The sequence below is a fragment of the Aythya fuligula genome, chromosome 1 (genome assembly GCF_009819795.1).
Source record: "Aythya fuligula isolate bAytFul2 chromosome 1, bAytFul2.pri, whole genome shotgun sequence".
Lineage (NCBI taxonomy): Eukaryota > Metazoa > Chordata > Aves > Anseriformes > Anatidae > Aythya > Aythya fuligula.
In genome coordinates, this window is record NC_045559.1 from 43,879,815 (window position 1) to 43,900,391 (window position 20,577).

Genomic DNA, 20,577 nt, shown 5'->3' on the forward strand with positions numbered 1-20,577 from the left:
ACTTCAGGCTTTGGCTAATATGTCTTCCATTTTTACTGAAATTAGAATGAAAATGATCATAGTCACTTTTTTTAAGCATGCCTAAAAATGTTAGGAAAATCTTTCTAACAGAACAGACCTCACCAGCACCCTCAGGAAGATCCTGGCTGTCAAAATTAAAATCTTTGTGTGTGCTTTTGGCAAGGAGATTAAGCACATGTTGGCATTGCTTGTGGTCACTGTAGCTACATGGAAAAACATCATCGTACACCCAGTGTACATGGACACAGCAAGCTCCATGTCGCATATCAGTGTGTGCATGTGATGCCATGGCCACATTGCCATCCATAACCTTTTCTGCAGACCAGCAAACCCTGTTTGACCCATGAGGTACAAAGTGGCAGGACCCTGGGGTTGAGATACGATGTGGTGATTTCAGGTGGCCTTTCTCCCTCAGGAACCTTGACCATCCATGCTAGTGTGGACTTTTGTCTTATCCATCTCTTGCCATGCAGATACATACCTGCAACAAAGGGCCAGAATTGAGTTAGAGAGTGCTTGGTTGCTCATTGGAGCACAGCTCTTTAGCAGGTGGGATCCAGCCCTCCTTGCCCATCTTCTGAGGGGTACCTTCATTACTGCTCCTGGACACAGAACTTGCCTAGATAAGTAGAGGTTACTGCGTTTTCCTAGAAGGTTGCTTTTGGTAAGGGGGATGCAAAGGCTGGACAATGCAGCCCAGATGGGCACTGAGGCAGAGCATATGGTGTTGGACGTGGGGTCTGCTTTACCGCAGGATGAACATAGCTGGTGGGGCAGCATGGGGAGGGCTTTCCCCACTGCTCTTGTCTCTAGGGGTTTACCAAGATTTGTCTGAGCCCATCCAGACCTCCTTCCAAGACCCAACCTGGGGCAGGGTGAGCCTTTGTGACCCTAGGATGACTCTGTGTCCTGAAGGGTACACTTGGCATGTCCTCTTGGAGGGGCTCTGCCTCGGTATCTCCCCTGGCTTGCCCCAGCTGGGACAAACTTCCCCCAGGGCTGCGTTGTGGTGCTGTGTGGGGCAAGTGGGCATGCTCTGCCCTGTTGGGCACTCAGAGCTAATCCCAGGTGTGGAAAGGACAAGGACAGAGCCGTGGCCACAGAGCCCTGCTGCGGATGGTACTGCAGGGGCGAGGCCGCAGCACCCTGGGGAGCAGGGGCGCAGACACCCGCGGGTGGGCAGGGCAGCGCAGGCAGGGAGGCGTGCGCAAACGCACTTTGCTTTCTGTTCAGGCTGATTTCACGTTCCTTAGCTTCCAGGGGGCTCTGAGAATAGCAATTAAAGCACCGGGCTTAATTGCAGAGCATCCAATTTGGATATTAGCGTTATCTCCACTCTCACTCCTTTCTTTCCGTTCACATCCAACCCCGCTGCCTGCCTGCTGGCTGGGCGCCTGTTCCTTTCTTCCTATTATTACTATTTTACGGTTATTGTTAATATTTTATTATTTTTTTTCCCAAGCATCCCTTTAATCGCTCGCTTCCAACCACGGGCGCCCCCAGCTCGACGTCGCTTCCCCTGGGGTCGGACCCGCGGAACCCCGGGCGCTGCCCCCCGGCGGCTGCGGCTCGGCCCCGGCCCGGAGCCCGGGCACCGGCAGCCCCATCGCCCCCGCCAGGAGCTTGAGACCCGCGTCGGGGAGGGGTTCATCTCCCGTTCCCTCTCCCTCCTCCTCCTCCTCTTCCACCGTTTTCCCTCTGCTCGCTCGCAGAGTCCCTCCTCCCCCCCCCCACCGTGATTTTTCCCCCTCCCCACCGTTATCCGCGCGGATATTTTATTATTATTAATCATTAAGCCGCTTTATTAGTTCGCCTTCCTGTGCTTTCTCCACCTCCGGGTGCTTTTATATTGCAGAGGATTTTTTTTTTTTTAAATTCCATATATTTTTAGGGTGATGCTCTGAACACTTCCCCCTCCCCGCCCCGTATCTCCTACCCTGGCAGTAGCAGAGAAGAGAGTGAAGAAGTTGAGCATGTCTGAGGTGGAGCAGCCTTGCAGGGAGAGAGAGAGGGGGGCAGTAGCTGCTCAGAGCAGCCCGGGTGCTTGAAGCAGGATTTGCGGGTATGTATGTATGTGGGTCTGGGTTTTGTGACAGCTCCAAGTGTGAATTGTTCTCCGGGCGAGATGGGAGGGGAAAGGGGGAGGGAAAAAAAAAAAAAAAAAAAAAGAATACCTGCGAGTTCATTAAATAAATGCCTGCATAGCTAGAAGCCCTGTCACCGGTGGGGTGTCGGGGGATGACCCCCAGCCACCAACCCACCCCTAAAAAAAAAAAACCCAACCCAAACCGCAGGGAGCCAATGGATGCGTTGCGGGGGGCGATGCGTGTGCGGGGCCGCGTAGTGCAAAGCGGCCACGTTGCAGGTGAAGCCCCCCCCCCCTCTCTTTCCCCCTCTCCCCTTTACCCCCCCCCTCGTGTCCGTGCGTGTGCGCGCCCGGCTGCGCGGAGCGCGCCCCACGCTGCCCATTGAAGCCGGAGCGCGGCGGGCAGCGGTGCCGGCAGCACTGCAGAGGGGTGGGCACGGCCCTCGCCAGCCCTCCGGGGGCTGGGCCCGGGGGTGGGCGAAATGCTGGGCGTGCGTGGGGAGGGGGCGGTGGGCAAGGCGGCGGGGGGGGGGGAGCTCGTTTGCTCGCCGCGATTCACATCGCGCCCGCTACCCCGTCTCGTATGCATGCCTAGCCCAGGAATGGTGTAGTCAGCCCGTATCTGAATTATTTATAGACCCGTGCCAGCTGTTTTTTTTTTTTTTTTTTTTTTTTTTTTTTTTTTTCCTTCCTTGATTCCGCTTGTGTGCACTGTTGGGAAATGCGTTTTGCTTCCCTTTCTTCTCAATGTATTAATGCCTTTGTTGGGGAGCGGTTTTTATCGCCTTCAGACCCCTCTAATACAAAATTGATGCTTATTTTTCCCTTCAGGAAGGGGACGCTTTGAGGATAATCATGCTTCACAGAAGAACAGCACCGACCTCCAGTTGCTTTAAACACAACCTCCTCCACTAGGGCTCCAGGAAAAAAAAAAAAAAAAAAAATAATAATTACAAGAATAATCATTAAAAAGGTGAAAGGAATGCTTACTCTGGAACCTGCATTTGACGATCCTCACCACTCGTGCTGAATACCCTCTGAAGTGATTCTCTCCTGCTTTTGAATTTGCACCGCTTCGAGACGCAAGATTGCCACAAAGAATTCGCTATTTTTTTTTACGGCCAAATAGGATTTTTTTTAAACTCATTCCTCCACATTTGTCCCCCGACCCTTATTCTTCCTATGTGGATATGCAAGCAAGAAGAGGAGACTGGACATTCCCAACATGCTCTCTCCCTTGATCTGTCCGTCTAGAGGTTCTGCTTCTACAAACCAAGGTAGGGAAATTCCTGTTTCTGTGTTTCTGGTGGCAGCTTGTTTTCTGTACACAGGTTTGCCTGGGGAAGACCACTCACGGTAGAACAAAAGGTTTAGGGTTGCTTCTCTTAGCATCAGATACAGCAAAAGAAAATGAAGAAACATTCACCAGACATGTTGATTCTTCTAGGCTCATCAAATAGGATGGGAAGAGAAGGCGAGAGGGATGCTTTGAGTTGCATATCATGTAGGTGAATCGGTAGAAAGCCCCTTGTGATTTTTTTTTTTTTTTTTGGGGGGGGGGGTGTGCAGGTGGGGTGGGGGAGACACGGGAGAAGGAACACAGATTTGGAGAAGGGTTAAAATGCCGATAATTCCTGTCCATCCATCCGCAAATTGTCTCTTTCTCTTCAGTGGTCCAGTGGCTCCTTGTCATGCTTTGATGAGAAAATAGAGCTCATTAGGAATACCAGTTCATAGAAACCTGCTTGTCGCATGGAGGGTGGTGCATTATTTCAAACCCACGCCGGCCTCTTGATCACGAGCGGCCTAACGTGGGGGCCAGGGACCCGGGGTGCCGGGGCCGCCCCTGGCACCGCAGCAGGAGCCAGCCCAGTGCCGAGGCGAGCGCGCCTGCTTGCGTGGAGGTGAAGGGCTATTTTAAGTCCAAGCACGTCAAGAGACTTAACCTCAGCCTACGAGGTGCTGTATTCAGGCAACTTCACGGGTTTTAATTTATCCCTGGCCGCGGGGGCTAGCAGTGGGACATCGTGGCCCCTCTCTGCTGCACCACCCGCATCCCCATGCTGGCAGCCCCTTCCCCAGCCCTCTCTGGAGGGATGCAAAATGGCTATCGTGCTGTCGGTATGTGAGAGACACCGGTGCATCCCGACCGTAGTGTGCCATGTGAGTCTTTCTGTAAGATGGTGGCAAGACAAAGGGAGCGGAGCACCGTGGGGTGCGGGAGCGTGTGGCTGCCGTGCCTCACCACGAGCGCTGGGTGCAAGGTGTTGAACGTGTCGGGGCTGTTTTAAGTGTCCCCACTGCACGCCCCCATGCCGGGAGAGCAGTGGGGGGGACGGGGGCGAGCTGTCCTCCCCCCCTTCTCTTATCCCCACCATCAGCTCCAGTGTGGGCTCCCTGCAACCCACCTCCCCCTACACCAGACTGGAGGCCTTCAGTGGGCGAGAGAGGCCCCCAGCAGCAGCAGCAGCAGCAGCAGGAGGTGGGAGAGGGTCCGCATCCCGCAGCCCCCTGCAGCCCTGCCAGGCGAGCTGGGGGCTGGGGCAGCAGCGGGGCCCCCGAAGCACCCAGAGCATCTGAGCATCCTGCGGTGGGGGCACGCTGCTGCCCGCCCCCTTGCTCGCCTTGGACCTGCCAGTGGCTCATTTTCCCTTTTCTGAGGGGTTTCACTGGGCTATTGTTAAAAACCAGGAGCCGTTCCCTGTCGAGGGGCTGAGAGCCACCTACCCTGCCATATTCTGACTGTGCTTCTATAAATATCTAAGGCTTCCCAGGGTTTATCCGCGCCTGGATCCTCCCTGCCAGAGAGCTCCCTCCCTCCCTTTCCCTCCGCAAGTGGGAGTAGAAAGTTTACCTGCGCGGAGCGAGGAGGGCGTGCGGGAGCCTTTTTCCCATTTTTGGGAGGAATTTCTCAGGCTCCACAGCTCGTGGCTGCTGCCGGATCCCCTGGGGACCCCGGCACCATCCAGGGTGAGGGGTGCTGCCCTCTCCCTCGTGTCTCATTTCCCCATGAGAGCCTCCAAAAGCACAACCCTTGGTGTGTGTGTGTGGGGTGTGGGGTGGGGTGGCTGGGAGGAGTGCATCCCCACCCCTCAAATGACCAGGGTGAAAGGAGAGGAGGGGAGGTGCTGGGGGAGCCTGTCTCAGCCCCCGCCCCAGGTTTCGCAGGGAGGTTGGAGGGCAGGGGAAGGATGCTGGGCCAGGCTGTGTGGTGCCCAGCGCCGCTTGATTTCAGCCCTGCCTGCAGGCACTGAGCTGGGTGGGCCCTGCATCCCCCTGTGGCATTTCCCAGAGGTGACCTGGGCCAGGTTTGGGCAGAGGTAGGGAGGGTGGCTGGGGAGGGGTCTTACAGCTCTGATGCCCACGAGGGCAGGCAGCATGGGCTGCATCCTCATCCCCTTTTACCTCCCAGTCTTTTGTGCTGCCACCTTTGCCTGGGATTTTTCCTCAATTTCCCTGCAAGCTCCAGTGTGGGCAAAAGGAGGAGCCCTCCAATACTGCCCCCCGCCGTCAAGCACAGTCACCCCCAGGTGGGTGCAAGCAGTGCAGGGCTGGCAGCTGGTCCCCCCTCCTTGGGCAGGCAGGGAGGTCTGGGTACACAGCACCCCTGGCTCAGGGGACCCCCATGCTGCCCCATTGCCCAAGCCCAAGGGAAGCAGAGCAGGGGCTCAGCACCCCAGGGTGTCCAGTGACCCAGCGTGCCCCAGCTGCAGCTCTGGGGAGCACAGCAGCCATGCGTGGGTGCAAGGCGCTCCGTAAGAGGGGAGCTCTGGGTATGGGTGACTTCCAAGCACTCTCCTACGCCGCCCCCAAAGAAGCAGCAGCTCGCGCTGCCTCCGCATCTCCCGCTTCTCTCTGGTCCCACACCACACCAGCTCATCTCCCAGTGCTGGGTGGGGGTCTCAGAGGGTTGGGATAGGGTGAAATGGGACAACAACCTGCGAGGTGAGACCCGCTTCAGCTTTCCCTTGGCTCTGCCTTGGTAGGCAGAGGTAGGTGTCAGCAGGGAAAGGTCTCAGCAGGAAAGAAGCATGATCACAGCCAGTGCTCCTCTTCCTGGGGACCCTGGACCGGTGACACACACCTGCCACACCTGCCCAGCACTGCATGCTCCAGTCCTGGTGCCTCTTGTGGTCCCTTTGTCAGTGAGCAGACCCCAGCTATCCTGGCCTGGTCAGGGTTCTCAGGATACCTGCATTGATGGCTGGGTTTTTATATCTGTGCACATAAGAAGGAGATGGGAATGCATGAAGGAGATGGAAATGCAGACCAGGGGTGAAAATCCAAACCCTTCATCCTCATCTAATCATTGAGGCTTTGATTTGTTTCATCTTCATTTTGGATTATCAATGGCCCCCTATAAAACCCCTATCAACCTAAAAACCGGCATTCCACCTCCAAACCCTTGCCTATAGAGGGAGGAGATGGCGACATTCGCTTCTATTTTTCGCCTTCTGCTGGAGCTCAGCTGGGGCTGTTTCTTGTGCTTGGTTTGGAAGAGGGCAGGTGGACACCGGCTCCAGCACCGGAGCCATTCTGCGCTAGTGCACGAAGACGTGCTTGGGTTCGGTTCCCTCACCGGACTCTTGTTGCCTGGGCTGGCACTGGGATTTGGTGCTTTAGCATTTAGTGTCTCTGCAGTAGCATGTGGGAGGTCTGGGTTTGATTCCCAGCGCTGTTTTCTCATTCCCCCAAGCTGGCAGAGGATGGGAGAGCTGTACAGACAGCACTGCTTGCCTCTGCAATGGGCTCCATTCCCCGCTCCTGTCTTTTACTCCTTAAGATGCGCAAAAGCTGCCTGTGAGATGGTCCAGTCCGAGGGCTGGTCTCTAGAGCTTTAATCTGCTTGGCCTTTAGGGATACCACAGCTCCACTCTGCCTGCACTCTGCTTCTCAGCATGGCTCAGTGGGCAGAGTGGGCAGCAGGGAAAGAGTTGTCTTGCAGTCTTGCATCTGGAGAATATATGAAGTTTTTTTTTTTTCTTTTTTTTTCTTTTTTTTTTTATTTTCTTTGTTTAAGCTTCAATTTATCATGAAGAGATAGATCAGTTAATTGGTGAGATGCACTAGGTGGTCATTTTGAGAGAGATGGTTCCACGTACCCTGACTGCCTAATCTACAGTGGGATGCTGGTAGTATCCACTCAGCCTGGTATCTGGGCTCCTGGCCTGCCTGACTCTTCTGTGATTAGCCTTCTCTGAGATATGTTTGTACTTGACAGAAAAGCAGGGAGTGATTGGGAGAAAAATGGCTGATGTTATCTGCTATTGCCCTGATCCATCCTTTACTGACCCGTCCACAAGAATTTTTTCAACCACCGTGAATGCAACTTATTCATTTAGTTGCTTTGCTACAGTCTAGCTACTGCCCTGGGTACCTCCCTGCATAAAATAAAATGGCAAAGTGAAGATCACAGCACTGAAATATGTAGAAAGGGAACAAGAAGAAAATAAGAGATTAAAAGCCAAGCATGCCTCTCCTGCTAGCATTGCTTCCTCTCTTCCTCTGAGCCTTGTGTTCCTGCTTCAGCTAAGTGCATTGTAATAGGAACTAAAAAGACCATTTCTCCAGCCATGAAGAGGACTACAGTGCCCCTCTGTCTTGTCTGCCTTGCTTCTCTGTTCATCCGAAGACAGGAGAGTAGGTTTCTGGCAGGTTTGGACTGACACTTGTTCTGGCAAAATTAGTGGCATGGTGCTGTCTGGGAGTCAGGAGACTGACCCAAACAGGTTAATATCAAAATTACCCTTTTTGTGTTGGAAAGAAAAATAATCCAAACCAACCCATGCCTAATAGTTCAAGAGCTCATGGCTTAAGCCACAAACCGCCAGCTCCCAGCTAGAGTCATGCATGGGCTTGTGAACTGGTGGCTGTAAAAGTCAACCAAGTGCACAGTCGGTGCAAACCAGGCTGTGTTACCGCCATGGTCCTGAGGTCACCTACAGAGAAAAAAAATAATCCATGTGCTCAGAAACAAATATGTGGCACTCGTCAGTGGGCAAACAGCACTGTGATCTTTGTCAATTCAAACCACGGCTAATTTGGACCTTTGAGGCAAGGCTGCGTCTTGTTTAGTGTTTGGTTTTCTTAGAAGCAGGAGAGAACACTGGCTGTGGGCAGGAGGAGAGGCTGACTGATGTTTCATTAATTCTTACACGTACACTGAATGCACTTAATGTGAGGGGAATAAAAATACTGCTTTCTCTGTACTCAGGGCCACTAAAATAGGGGAGAGGGAAAGGGTATACATTATGAAACGCACAGCCAGCTGATGCTTCCTAATGCAGAGGGTACTTGCAGGCTGTGAGGTATGCTGGGTGGGTCTCTTTCCTTTCTAATGCAAAGACAATGTTTCAGAGCCAAAAATACACATAGATTGATTAAGCTTCTGGGAAAAAGAGAAATTACAAATGAGAGCATTGTTACTGGCTTAAGGTGAAGACCTTAAGCTGAGCCTCTCTAAGCTGAGACCTCTGTAGCGTTTTCTTGCTGTACCTCCATCCCCACTCACAAGAAAAATTCAAAACCACAAAGAATCACTGAAAGTGGCTCAGGTGAAGTGCTAGGTTGCCAGCTCTGAACACTGAAGATGCTTCCCCATTCCCCCAACACGTAGAATGTCATTGATGTTGGTGTGCATGGCTGTTCTGAAATATTTATAGGGAAGAAACACTTTATGGGGAAAAATGGGAATTTGATTTTCATGGTCTGTTTGGTAGTGTGTCTCTGCTGATTGATTACCACCAAAGCAGGCAAGGGGCCACCAACGTATCTGGCTTGAATAATCCATGAGATAATGTTCTGTTGTTCCTGCTCGTCCCTGGTGTGTTGGGCACACAGGAGCACATACGCAGCTGACTCTCCATGTGCCAAACTTCTAAGTTACTTCTGAAGGTAGCAGTCAGCCTGTACTAGTTTGTCTGCTTGTACCTATCTTGTTGTGAGATGGGAACAATTCTCTCATACCACACTCCTAGCCTGGATTTGAACTACCCATCAAGAAATGAATCACTCTAGGTACTACCATCCTTCATGGAACCTGTTCTCCAGTCCATGTGTGAGCTTTGTATGCAGTCTTCATTTGTACAAAATGGTGAAGCCGTATGTCTAGAATCTAATTAGGGATGTGGTTAAGCTTTACTTGGATAAGTGCACTCTGTTTGGGGACTGCAATTCCATGAGAGGGAAGGACTGGGGAGAGCGTGGGGGAATGAACAAAGACAATGATCACAGATCAGAAAAAACAAGACCTGTAAAGAAAGGCTGGAAGAGCCAGGCAAGTTCAGTTTGGAGAAAAGACAACAGTGGGTGTATGCCTAACTGTCTGCAAATATATAAAAGACCATTACAGAAAGAGGACAAGGGCCAATTATTCTCATTAGTCACCAAGGATAGATCAGGAAATAAATGAGTTTAAGATGAAGGAAAGAGAATACAGATTAAACATCAAATTAAATGATTACTGAAAGAATGGTTTAGGTGATAGTAGAAGATGCTGATAAACGTGGCAGAATGGCTGTGACTGAAGCTATTTAAAGCTAGATGTAGGTGCTGAACTATCAGGTTTGTATCTAATAAAGTCTGTCTCCAGTGAACCATAGATCATGATATTTGCATGCCTAGCCAAATAACTTTGGATGAAAGTTAATGAGATAATTTGTTCTATGTGCAGGAGCGAGGGACTGACTGTCCCATTTGTGGAAACCCTCCCCAAGTGAGTGGGTCTGACACTGGCCCTGTGCTTTAAATCTCATTTGGTACATGTAGGAGTGAATATGATGGTGTTGACTGGTGCCACAGTTTGATTTCCATTCACAAAGTGTATCAGAAGCTCCTCAAAGATGTCCAGTTTTCAAAACCTCTGGTATGTTGTGACAGCATGTCAAGACCTGTGGAACTGCTACAGCTTCAGTGTAGCAGTCTTTGCAAGGGGGGGGGGGTTTACAAACCTGTCATACATGATGTTTAGAATTCGCAGGAACAATTCTTGAATCCTGGTATAAATTGACCTCTTCTAGATTGAGACCATGTCCCTTTTGTTATGAAACTTCACCCCTTTGTAGACATTGTTTTCAAGGTTTTACATCCTTACAACGTCTAAGGGTGTAAACTATGCTTATGTGCCCAAACGTGATACTGCAAGGGGAGGTGACGTACACCATTGCATACCGAACAAAGTGAAAATAAATGCTTTGCCATTCTATGATGTCATTCTTCTGTCTTGCAAAATGAGCTACGGTTTAAAGGTGCCTTATCTTCACTCACCCTTGCTGCTTCCAGAAGATGATTTGAGGTTCTGGAGAGCTATAAGCATAGTGGTTTCTGAGAATCATTGCTTCGCTCAAGCGATCCTTTGCAGTTGCTTCTCTCTGTTGGAGGATTGCTCTGAGTTGGAGGGTCTTCCTGTGTAGAATTGGGGTTTGGATGGGAGGTCTTATTAATGGGTTCAGGGAAAGGTCTCCTCACTTTGAATCGTTAGAGGTTCCCCTGCAGGTAGCTGAGAGAGCTGAAGGTGCCATTTTGAGACAGAATTCGGCTAGCACTGGAGGAATGTACAGTGTGACCGTAAGCCTATGCCAATTCATATCCTCTTGTGCATCAGCAAAAAGGGGTACTATGATACAAGTCCCCATATGATAAAACAGTTTTTTTAGCAAAGCATCAAGTATGTAACCCTTTCCTCTGATGTTTTTTGTGAGAATCAGGAGTTTTCTGTGCAGGTGTCCAGGACAAACTCAAACTCAACTGGAGGAAACGACATGCTAAGCTGTCTTTGTTATTATACTTGGATTAAACTTTTTTTTTCACCTCTTCTCCTAATCTTTTTGCTAGGGTTTCCATACACTGTTGAAGAGCTAGTACGCACAACTCTTTTTTGTGGACTTATTGTTTCTTGCATGTATGACCTCTGAAGAATTTGGAGGATTTTGCAAAAAGAAACAATTGCAAGACTTATAAGTTCAGTATTTCAAAGCAGACCAGAAGGTGAGATGGTTACTAGGAACCAACTGAGACAGATAAGGTTTTGTGTCATGAACCTGCTGATAATTTACTAGCACAAATGCCATGTCCTACATCACAGCTGATTGCCTAATGAAGAGAAAATTGTTTTCAGGTGATAGGCATAATAGCCTAATGATATCTGGAGACAGCTGTGGCTGTGTATTGCTTCCAGCTATTGGCTATGAGGAGGACACAGAGGGATGTGAATAGGTGAGAAGAAAATCTTGAAATCTACTGTTGTAGCTTCATGTAATAAGGGACCGTGGTTCCTTCTGTTGTGTGGGCTCTCTGCCTCACCAGGATCTACTGCTGGGAATAAGGTCCTGGAAATGCCCTCTGATTCTGGGGACAATTCTAAATCTTCAGTTTAGGGGGGCTTTTGGAGCCTGGGTGGTGAGAAAAGTGGCTCCAGTGACATGTGGAAAAGTGTATGTATGCTGACAGCCATTCCAGAGAAGGGTCACTGCTGTGGATCTAGTTGTGCCAGATAATGCAGAATGTTAGTTAACTGCAAATGACTAGGGGATGTTTGTCACTGGACTCTGCTGATTAATGCATTTCAAGTCCGTTGTGGTGGAGGAAATGCGCACAAATGCGCTAGTTCGCAACTACTTGTACGTAGGCATGTGGTTGCGTGGAAAGCACGCAGGAGCGATCTGCACGTCCCTGTGCCCCTCGCTCTCCTCCTCTATGTTTCTCTGGTATCGCTGGCTGCTGTAGTCACTGGCCTAAGCATCTCAGGGGAGATTCCCTCATGTCAGATGTGTTTCAGCAGAGTCAAGCTGAAACATCAGAGGCTGACAATCCCCAAAGGAGAGTCTAATGAAAGTGACAGAATGACGTAATTCGTTCTCTTAGTCTTTCCTCTCCAGCTCTTCATGTCTTTGGTACGACTTAAAATTTTCTTCTAATTTTATTACTGAACAAGTTAATATTATATTTAATTAGAAGTGCAAAGATAGCGTACTGAAACCTTGAAAGTCAAAGTATAAAAGCAGCTTGGATGTGGTCTGAGGTGCCACATATTCAAGTATTTTGAGAGGAAGCTTTTAAATTTCCATCTGGAAGTAACAAAGTGGTAAATGCCACAAAAGCATAAATGGAATCTTAGAAAAGACATTAAGATCGTTTCATTACGTGATGGGGGGCCTGTGCTCTAAACAGGAGGAGATAAAAGCTAAGTAGCTTAGAAAAATAGGATAGCTGTGGGATGGCTGCCTTGAAAGATATAGTGCTTCTGACAGAACGATCTCTCTGAATCCCTCGTTTGAAAGTTTGCAAAGAGTTATTATTTTCTGAAAAGTCGTCTTTTCTGAAAGTTTTGCAAGCATTCAAACCAGGGATTCAGAGTGAGCTGTAAGGATCGTGCTTCATTCCCTTTTAATTTGAACCGTTTCAATGGGAAGTAAAGGGTCTAAAAGGCTCTCTGAACCACAGGGATCGGGGAACTTTGCAGGAGCTAAATGCCTATGCCTCTATGCTCTCTGAAGCAGGAGCTGCATGCCCGCAGTGGTGTCTGACATGATCAACTCTTTCTGTGCAATGCTTGCTTTTTTTTTTGACTGGAGGGAAGAATAACTTTCAAAGACCAGGAGGCATACAGTGGAAGATGACTGTTGGTTAATTACATACCTCACGCTTTTTGTTAGGACATTAAGGTGAAATTGTGTTCCTTGTTCACTGCTTCTCGGAGAAACCCCTGATTTCAGCTTGTGACGTCAGAGATAGTGATTAAGACTTCTGACACGAGAGGTTTGTCATGAAGGAAACATGGAAGAAAATGGATTTACTGCCCCACAGAAAAATATCAATTTCATAGATTTTGCTATTTCTGTGCCAAAATTAATTAGAGCGCTTGATATGTTTTCATTTAAAAACAAAAACAAACAAACAAAAACACAAAACAAGACAAATAAAACACCAACAAGCAAAAAAAAAAAAAAAAATGGAGAAAAGCACAGAATGCTTAGCAGCCTCGTAAGCAGAAAAGTGGCTGGGTTTTAGGTGATATGTTCCCGTTCTGCGCATTTTGGAGCGGGGACTTGTTCTAGCCAACTTGAGGGCCTGGGCTCCTGGGTCCTCTGCAGTAATGCTTTCTCAGTTGGAACTTTTCCAGTTGGAGCTGTTCTACTTTATATAAATGCCTATTCATTGCGCTGGAGAGGGAGCGCTCTAAAGACTGGGTTGTGGAGGTAGTTTGTTTCTTTGGCCTGGTATAAAGTAATTACTTTATATGAAGGGAAATGACTTCAGTGTGAAAGAAATGGAGAAGCAGTCTCCATAGCCCAGAGGCTGTGGATTCCTCTGAGATATGGGAGACACAGGAGCTAATTACTCCTCCAAACTAGCAGTGCAAGTTTGTTCTTGTTCTGCTTTGGGTGCATTTGTATTTCGCTATCACAACAAATTTTTTATTTTTATTTTTTTGCGTCCAGCTCCAGTGCTGACTCCAGGTGGGAGAAAATGTGATGGGAGGAGGTGAATTCCCAGGGAACCAAGACGTTATCCTCAAGCAATTGCTCTTAAACAAAGGATGAGGGATGAGAACTACAGAGACTCTGTGACAGGAAACCAGAGTTATTGAAAATTTTTCTCATTTCTATGGTGTGCAGGCAGCTCTTTAAAGCTGTATCTAGATCTTTAAAATCACTTGAGATTTTCATTCCTGCAGTTTGTATTCCTTAGTGTATCCCCTCTAGTTGTTCGTTATATGTTGGCTTTTATGAGCTTGGTGAGATATTTGACTTTTATATAGGAAGGGGAGTGTTTGCAAAGCTAAGGCTAACTATGGGAGACTTCTTTCCAGAGGTTCTCCACTGAGTCAGAGGAGAAAGAGCAGGGGGTGTCCTTTGAAGGGCAGCATAGAACAGGAGCCCGGTGGATGTGCTCCAGCTTGCTCTTTGGAGGAACTAATCTCTCTTGACTACAAAGACAGCTATGCAGGCAAGCTTTCTGAAGGACTTTAAGACAACAGTTTGATCTGTGTATGTGTGTGTTAAGGGTGTATTACTAGGTTGGGGGCTGGAAGAAGCATGAGCTGTATTAAATTAACCCTCTTTCACCACCCAGTTTGGAACAGTCAGGAGCCAGGAGGAATCAAAAGTCTACTAAGCCTGGGTCCTATGCTGTGTATTTTTCTACTGTAAGAAAATTGGCTACTCGATAGTCCATCTCTTTTTGAATATGAAGGTTTGGAGATCCCTCAGTCTGGTTCTGATATTAATGGTTCCCAAATGTGATTTGAATTTTCAAGAAACAGTAATGTGTATATAACTGATTCGTTACTGGGCTGTGTGAACTGATCTCTGGACTCCTCTGACCTTAGCTTCAAGCCACAGAGTAGCAAGTTAGCAGATGAGCTCCCTTGACGTGACCAGGTATCATAGGGCTGGTCCTTGGCATCCCACAGAGAACTGTCCCTCAGGATGCTGCAGGAAAGTTAGGGAGAGATGGACAGGGCTTACTTCATCATTGGCAAGTGCTTCCTGGGAGGGAGCTGGTATAAGAATAACATTTAATAATGCATCTTTGTACATCTCTGCCTGCATGTATTTAGAAGCAGTGCCTGTTTCCACCAAGGCAGATGTTTCATAAGAAAATACTGCTTGCATGATGAAGCATAAAAATCGAACAAAACAGAAAATTAGTGCTAAGATTTGCCCCAGCAGTCTGTGTCCTCTTAAGTGCATAGGGTAATACAGATATCTGTGTATCTTCTCTGAAATAAGTCTTCCCTGATACTGTAGTTTGGCAGCTGTGGCAGAACAAGTTGTGATGTGTACCCTTCAGAAGGATTTAGCTGCAGACTGGAGACTGGACACAATACCCCTTTGAAATTGGGTAGAATCTTGGCATTGGCTCTGCTGAGGTCTGGACCAATTTTGGGTACCTGCTATGTGGTACTAGACACAAGTACCTTCAATATATATGTTTTTTGAATCAGCTTCATTTCAAAGTATTATTTTTTATAAACTCCTTTGTGGTTTTCATTTGAAGAGAATCTCAGTTATTGAAGTATTTTCTAGGTTGCTGTTTTGATGCCTGCAGTGAATGCCGTATAGATTCTTGATATAAGCTACATACAGTGGCTGCTACGTCTTGTCTTTTGCATTTGATAATTTCCTTATTTTTTCAAGCATTATGTGGCATGATTTTTAGTGATGAGCAACAGATTCATCTATGTTTCTTTTGCTGTATAAATAATTGTGTTTTCAGGACAACGTATTGGATTGTTTTTCCTGCAGTATAAAACAGCAGTAAGTATAGAATATGGTTGAGATTCAGTTTGGGGATCAGATTAAGTTGTGTCATGTTCCTTCCCCCAAATCCTCATGGACTGTGTCTGGAAGAGAAAAATCAATGACTGGTAAGAACTGCTTAAAATGGCTGTATTTGGCATCACTGTGTTTTCCGTTTGAACACAATCTGAGACTTTTAAAGCAACTTAATGGTATTTTCTTATAATCTGAATGACTTTGGAGGAACAACATAAAGGCATTTTAAATATTGTAGCACAAAACTTGCTGGAAAATCAAATAATTTGATTTTACCATCAGAGATCTAGAGGGAGAAGGAAAAATAAAGGTTTAAAGACCTAAATTCCCTTTAAAACTCCTCATTTCCTTTATTATAGAATGAAAGAATATTCAGTGAGATTGAAGAAAAGAGCAGAAAGAGTGTTTAGTCCAGTGCTACTCGTGAATATGATGAACTTACACCTTGTTTAGGTGAAGCCTGGGGTTTAGAGAAGTTCATATGCAAAGAGTTATCTTGAACCTTGGTGTTACTGAAACATCATGTCTGTTACACCTGCTAAAAAAAATATAACTTGGATGAAAGAATCCAGAGGTATGCTGTCATTTCACTGAACAAACTAGCTATATAGAGAGAGCAAATCTTGAGTAGAAGCAGCAGGTTAGGCTGTGTCTCTTAATATTGCTGGAAATAAGATATTATACATTCATATCAGTAAGCAGAAAAACATACTGGGAAAGAGCTTTGCAATCTTGAGCACTACTTGCAGTATGCTGAGTGGATGAAGCTTTTTTGGTGCAAAACCAGAGGGCTTAGAGAAGATGTAATTGAGAATTGTCTCTTCTTGCTAAAGCAAGATGGTGAGAGCTGTTTTAAGATTTTTCTTGGCCATAGGCAGCTCCCAGGTGGCTGAAGCCAAGCTGACCTTCTCCATCCTGGCAGAGCTGGTCTAGTATATGCTGATCAGCATTTGGCAGAAAGTGCCCATCCTTGGTCTCTGCCAGAATCAGGTGGGTTGGCTGGAGGTCCTCTCCTCTAGATGCATGCATAAGTCTAGTCTCTGTTTTGGGCTAAAAGCATCCCTAGATCTTCTGACCTAGCCTCCTCCAAGGAGGACCCGTTGGCTTCAAGTCAGTGCAAACTGTAGAGGTGAGAGTGTGCATCTGTGCCCTCTTGCATTTTCTGGACATCCAAGGAATGGGTACTCTTTGTGGCTTTGTACTTTTATTCAGTCCACTTGATTTTTTCCTCTGCTCAAACTGATCCTGTTACTTGTAGCTAAGATCTTTGTGATGGTGCTAAATGCTGTCATAAATCCAGCCAATTCACATGCTCTGTGGCTTTTCAAGTGATTTGAGTTGTGCTAAGCCTCTTCTCTCACTCCTTTCTGTTGGCAGATAAGATGGAGAAATTAAGCAAAAACTCCTTCTTGCTGCTGGTGTGGAGGAAGTGGTTTGACATGGGTCGTGAGAAGAGGTGGTGGCAGATTTATGCACCTCCTTGGACTTTCACTGGCAGTAAATTGCACTCCGATCCTGGGAAAGCCTGGACCATGAGGGACGGAGAGAACTGGCTCATAAATTTCCCTGCACCAGCAGTATATATGCATGGGAGAGGGTAGGAGGGAGTTGCCGATGTGTTCCCCCCCCCCCCCCCCCCCCCGTTTTTGTTGGGAGAGGAAGCCTGGTGCTGCAGCCTGCTTTGTGCAAGTAGGCAACCCTCCCTGCACCGAAGGACCTAGAGCAGAGGGGTGCAGGGACAAACAGAGGCACAGCAGCAAGGACCCCCCGCCTGCTTTGTTTAGAAACTGCTGAGCTGCAGCTGCCCTGTGGCCAGGGGAAGCAGGACTGTGCTGAGCAGCATCTCCCGCATGAAGCTGAACTGCCGCGGAGGCGATGCATCAATGCTGCCCTCACCTTCCCCTTGCTCCTCCATCCTCCTTTGCCTGCTCCTCCAGGTTAGAGACACACAGTTTGGTGCCATCCCCACCAGCTGGGGTGGTTTGCACAAACCTCACAGTTTGCACAAGTCTCACAGAAAGGCTTTCAAGAAGCCTTCTTCCCCCGTCCTTTGGGATGAAGGAGGGGAGCCTTGACACATCCATTTAGGAAGCTAATGCACAGGTTATATAGGAAGGTGCTGTGCTGCTTTGAGGGTGCATACTGAGAAAGGCAGCATTTCTGCCTGCATGCTAGTGGCACATTTGCGTGATGCTGAAGTTGTACCTGTCCACTGCTCCCTGCTGCTCTTTCAGGGCTTTGCACAGCTCTCCAAGGGCTACTGTTTTTTTCTGAGAGCAGCGGGGCCTGATGCGAAACCCTCATGCAGTGACACGATGCTGATATGCTACCAAAGCCCAGCTGCAGCATTGGAAAACCCTTTGGCAGTTTTCGATGAGGGGCTGATGCTGAGGAGAGGTGTGTGAAAAATCCATATTGTCTTGTGAATTTAGGGATGCGCTGTGGCTTCATTCTGATGACAAACCCCGTGCCTTTTCTTTGTGAGAGTATTTCCATTGGAAATCAAAGAGATTTGAGATATATAGCTGGCTAAGCAGTCATACCTCAGAATAGGATTTGGGGATTAGCAGAGTGGATAATAAATTGAATAGTAGGAGTTAAAATCAGACTGCACTTGTAAAGAAAGCAAAGATGAGAGGTACACCCCTGGAAAGCAGTAATGCCAGAAATGATGCTGGGGTTACACTGGTGAGCAAATGAGATATGGGCTTGCAATACAATGCAGCAGCAAAGAAGCTGATGTGATTTCTGGGTTGCATAAACAGAACTATTGCATCTTGGAGCAAGGAAATGTTTTCTACATGTTTATACTTGTGTTTAATATGCCTGGTCTGAACATACCTAGGCTATCGAGTTCATTTCTGGAGAACTCAGTGCCCCAAAGATGGCAGCAAATTAGAACAAATTCAGTAGAGCAACAAAAATGATTAAGATGCTGGAGGGATTGATCTAAGAGGGGAGATTAAAGTAACTAATTACATTTAGCTTGGCCAAATGACAATTAAAAGGGAGATGTGATGACTGCCTTAAAGTGTGTGCTTAAGAATGTAAACACTGCAGAGAGGGAAAGGGAGTGAAGAATCGTGGAGCACTGCTGCTTCAATGCCTGGTCTGCACGGCACGGGGAGCAGTGCAGGTGCCGAAGCAGAACCAGAGGAGAAGGAGCTGTAACCAAACAATAGCAGGAGAGCGAACATGAGCAAGCACTGAATAGACAGTATGGTCCCTGCTGTGCAATGTGGCAGAGGGTAAAGCACTGCTGGTGGTCTCAACAAAAGTAGCCTTGGGAGCTTTGCTGTAAGAGAAGAGGAGGGGAAGGATTCAGCATTCCCAAGAGTCCTCCCCATCCAATTTGCAGGGCACAGGGTGAAACTATCTGCATGTCCTTTTGCCTGCGATTATGCAGCATTGCATCTGTCTCAGGGTGTGGTTTCTTTAATAAAAGCCTTCCCAGCTTTCACAGGCTGGAGGGGGAGCAAGCCAAAGGGATGGGGTTGGATGCTGTCAGACATGAAGTCCTGTAGGAAAGTCTTTCAACGGCATGTTCGGTCTAGGGGAACAGCAGCTGTGGGTGGAAGCCTGACTGTCAGCAATCCAAAAAGGACTGTTATAAAAAGAGGACAGGGGCCAATTATTCTCTTTAGTCACTAAGGATAGATCTGGAAGTAAGTGGACCTGTAGCTGAAGCTACAAAATGAGGATCCCTGTGAGAGAGAGTCTAAATGTTAGGTGGCACAGAGGCTAGGAGGGGAGTTGTGAGTATAGATACCGGGGGTGACCGTAGACACCCACTTACAAGCAGATGACACAGGCATCAGGAAATCAATCTCATTTCAGCAAGGGGGTGGTGCCCAAACCCAGCTGCTCTACCATGTAGGGCTCATCTAATTTCAGTGATTTTAGAGTATTTAAAAGGCTTTGGGGCTTGTAAACGAGTTGGTGCTATGGTGCTTTTTCTGTGCAGGTTATTTGTTTAGGACACGTTTGTTAATGTTTCTGTTTAATTATGTTTTTGTCTTTGATGATGCATCTGTTTGAATGCTTCCTTTTGCAATGGAGGGATTACAGATGAAACGCATGCTTTTTACTAAAAAAAAAAAAAAGGCAATGAGAAACTAGTTCCAGTGAGAGTAGATTAGCTGTTCTTTTTCCTTTTTGGTGTGAACCTTTCTTGAGGTATGAAATAGCTTAATTAGCTTAAAGAAAAAAAAAACCTCTATGCAGTAATATATCTCCTTGTTTTGACAAGCCCAGGAAAATATCAAAAAGCAGAAGCTCTTCTCACAGTGCTTCTCATGTAGTTGTACCTAAGAAATCCTGCACATTTTCTCATAGAAAGTCCATTTTTTTCAGATGCCAGGTGGCTATTGCATGCCTGGAAATGTTAATTTCCTGAACTGCTTTTAAAAGTGAGCAGTGGGGAATCTCTGAGGGAAATGAAGAGGTGAGGATGAGAAGAAGAGCCACGCGTCTGCACAGCATCTCAGCTGGTGGCTCCAGTCTCTCTGGGTAAATGGCTCTGTCGTGCCTGATGTAAAGAGCATCACAAATTTATTCTTTTGTGATACCCAATTGGAGGGCTGTTTGTAAAATAAATGCTTCAGATTTGTTCCCTGTGTGAGAGCAACTGTGTCCCAGTGACATAGCTAGTTCCTGGGCAATTTTAAGAAGGATTTCAAAGAGTGACAGGAACCCAGCATCAAGGAAACAGATTTTTGCTGTAAACTCAGAAGAACACCTTTTTAAGGCAAAGGCTGAAGCACTGCAGGCAAGTGGAGTAATGCTGTCCTGGGCTACAGAGAAGACTAGTCTTGCGGTGTAGATAGGAGGCAGGTCAGAGGGATCCCATATCTGACTTTTCTATGGATTATTCATGGCGCTTATTCAGTTAATAAATAGCTGTTCTCATTAAAGTCGTTTCCCTTCCCTGCCCCAGCAGTTTGTTCCTGCAGCAGTTTAGTGATGTCATGCAAACCCACTGTCGTTGCTGTATCTGGCTGTCACTGACACGGCTGGAGCACAGGCACCTCTCCTGCCTGTCCAGCTACAAGCAGTAGCCTCCTGTGAGCATGGCCAGCTGGGGGCAGCCACATCTAAAACAGGATTTTGTCAGATCCCACGGGCAAATTGCCCAGCATATGTGTTCATCTGTGGGTTGGGATGAGGGACATGCATACGGCAAAGCTGTGTTTT

The 20,577-nt window shown here is 47.6% G+C and overlaps 1 protein-coding gene across 1 annotated transcript in view; it reads left to right on the forward strand.

Moving 5' to 3' along the window:
• The first annotated feature begins 2,853 nt into the window (after positions 1-2,853).
• Positions 2,854-20,577, forward strand: part of GRIN2B (glutamate ionotropic receptor NMDA type subunit 2B) — a 196,272-nt gene continuing 178,548 nt past the window's right edge. The window contains exon 1 of the mRNA XM_032207593.1: positions 2,854-3,384. The gene's annotated coding sequence lies outside the window, so the exon portion shown is untranslated. The remainder of the gene's footprint in view (positions 3,385-20,577) is intronic.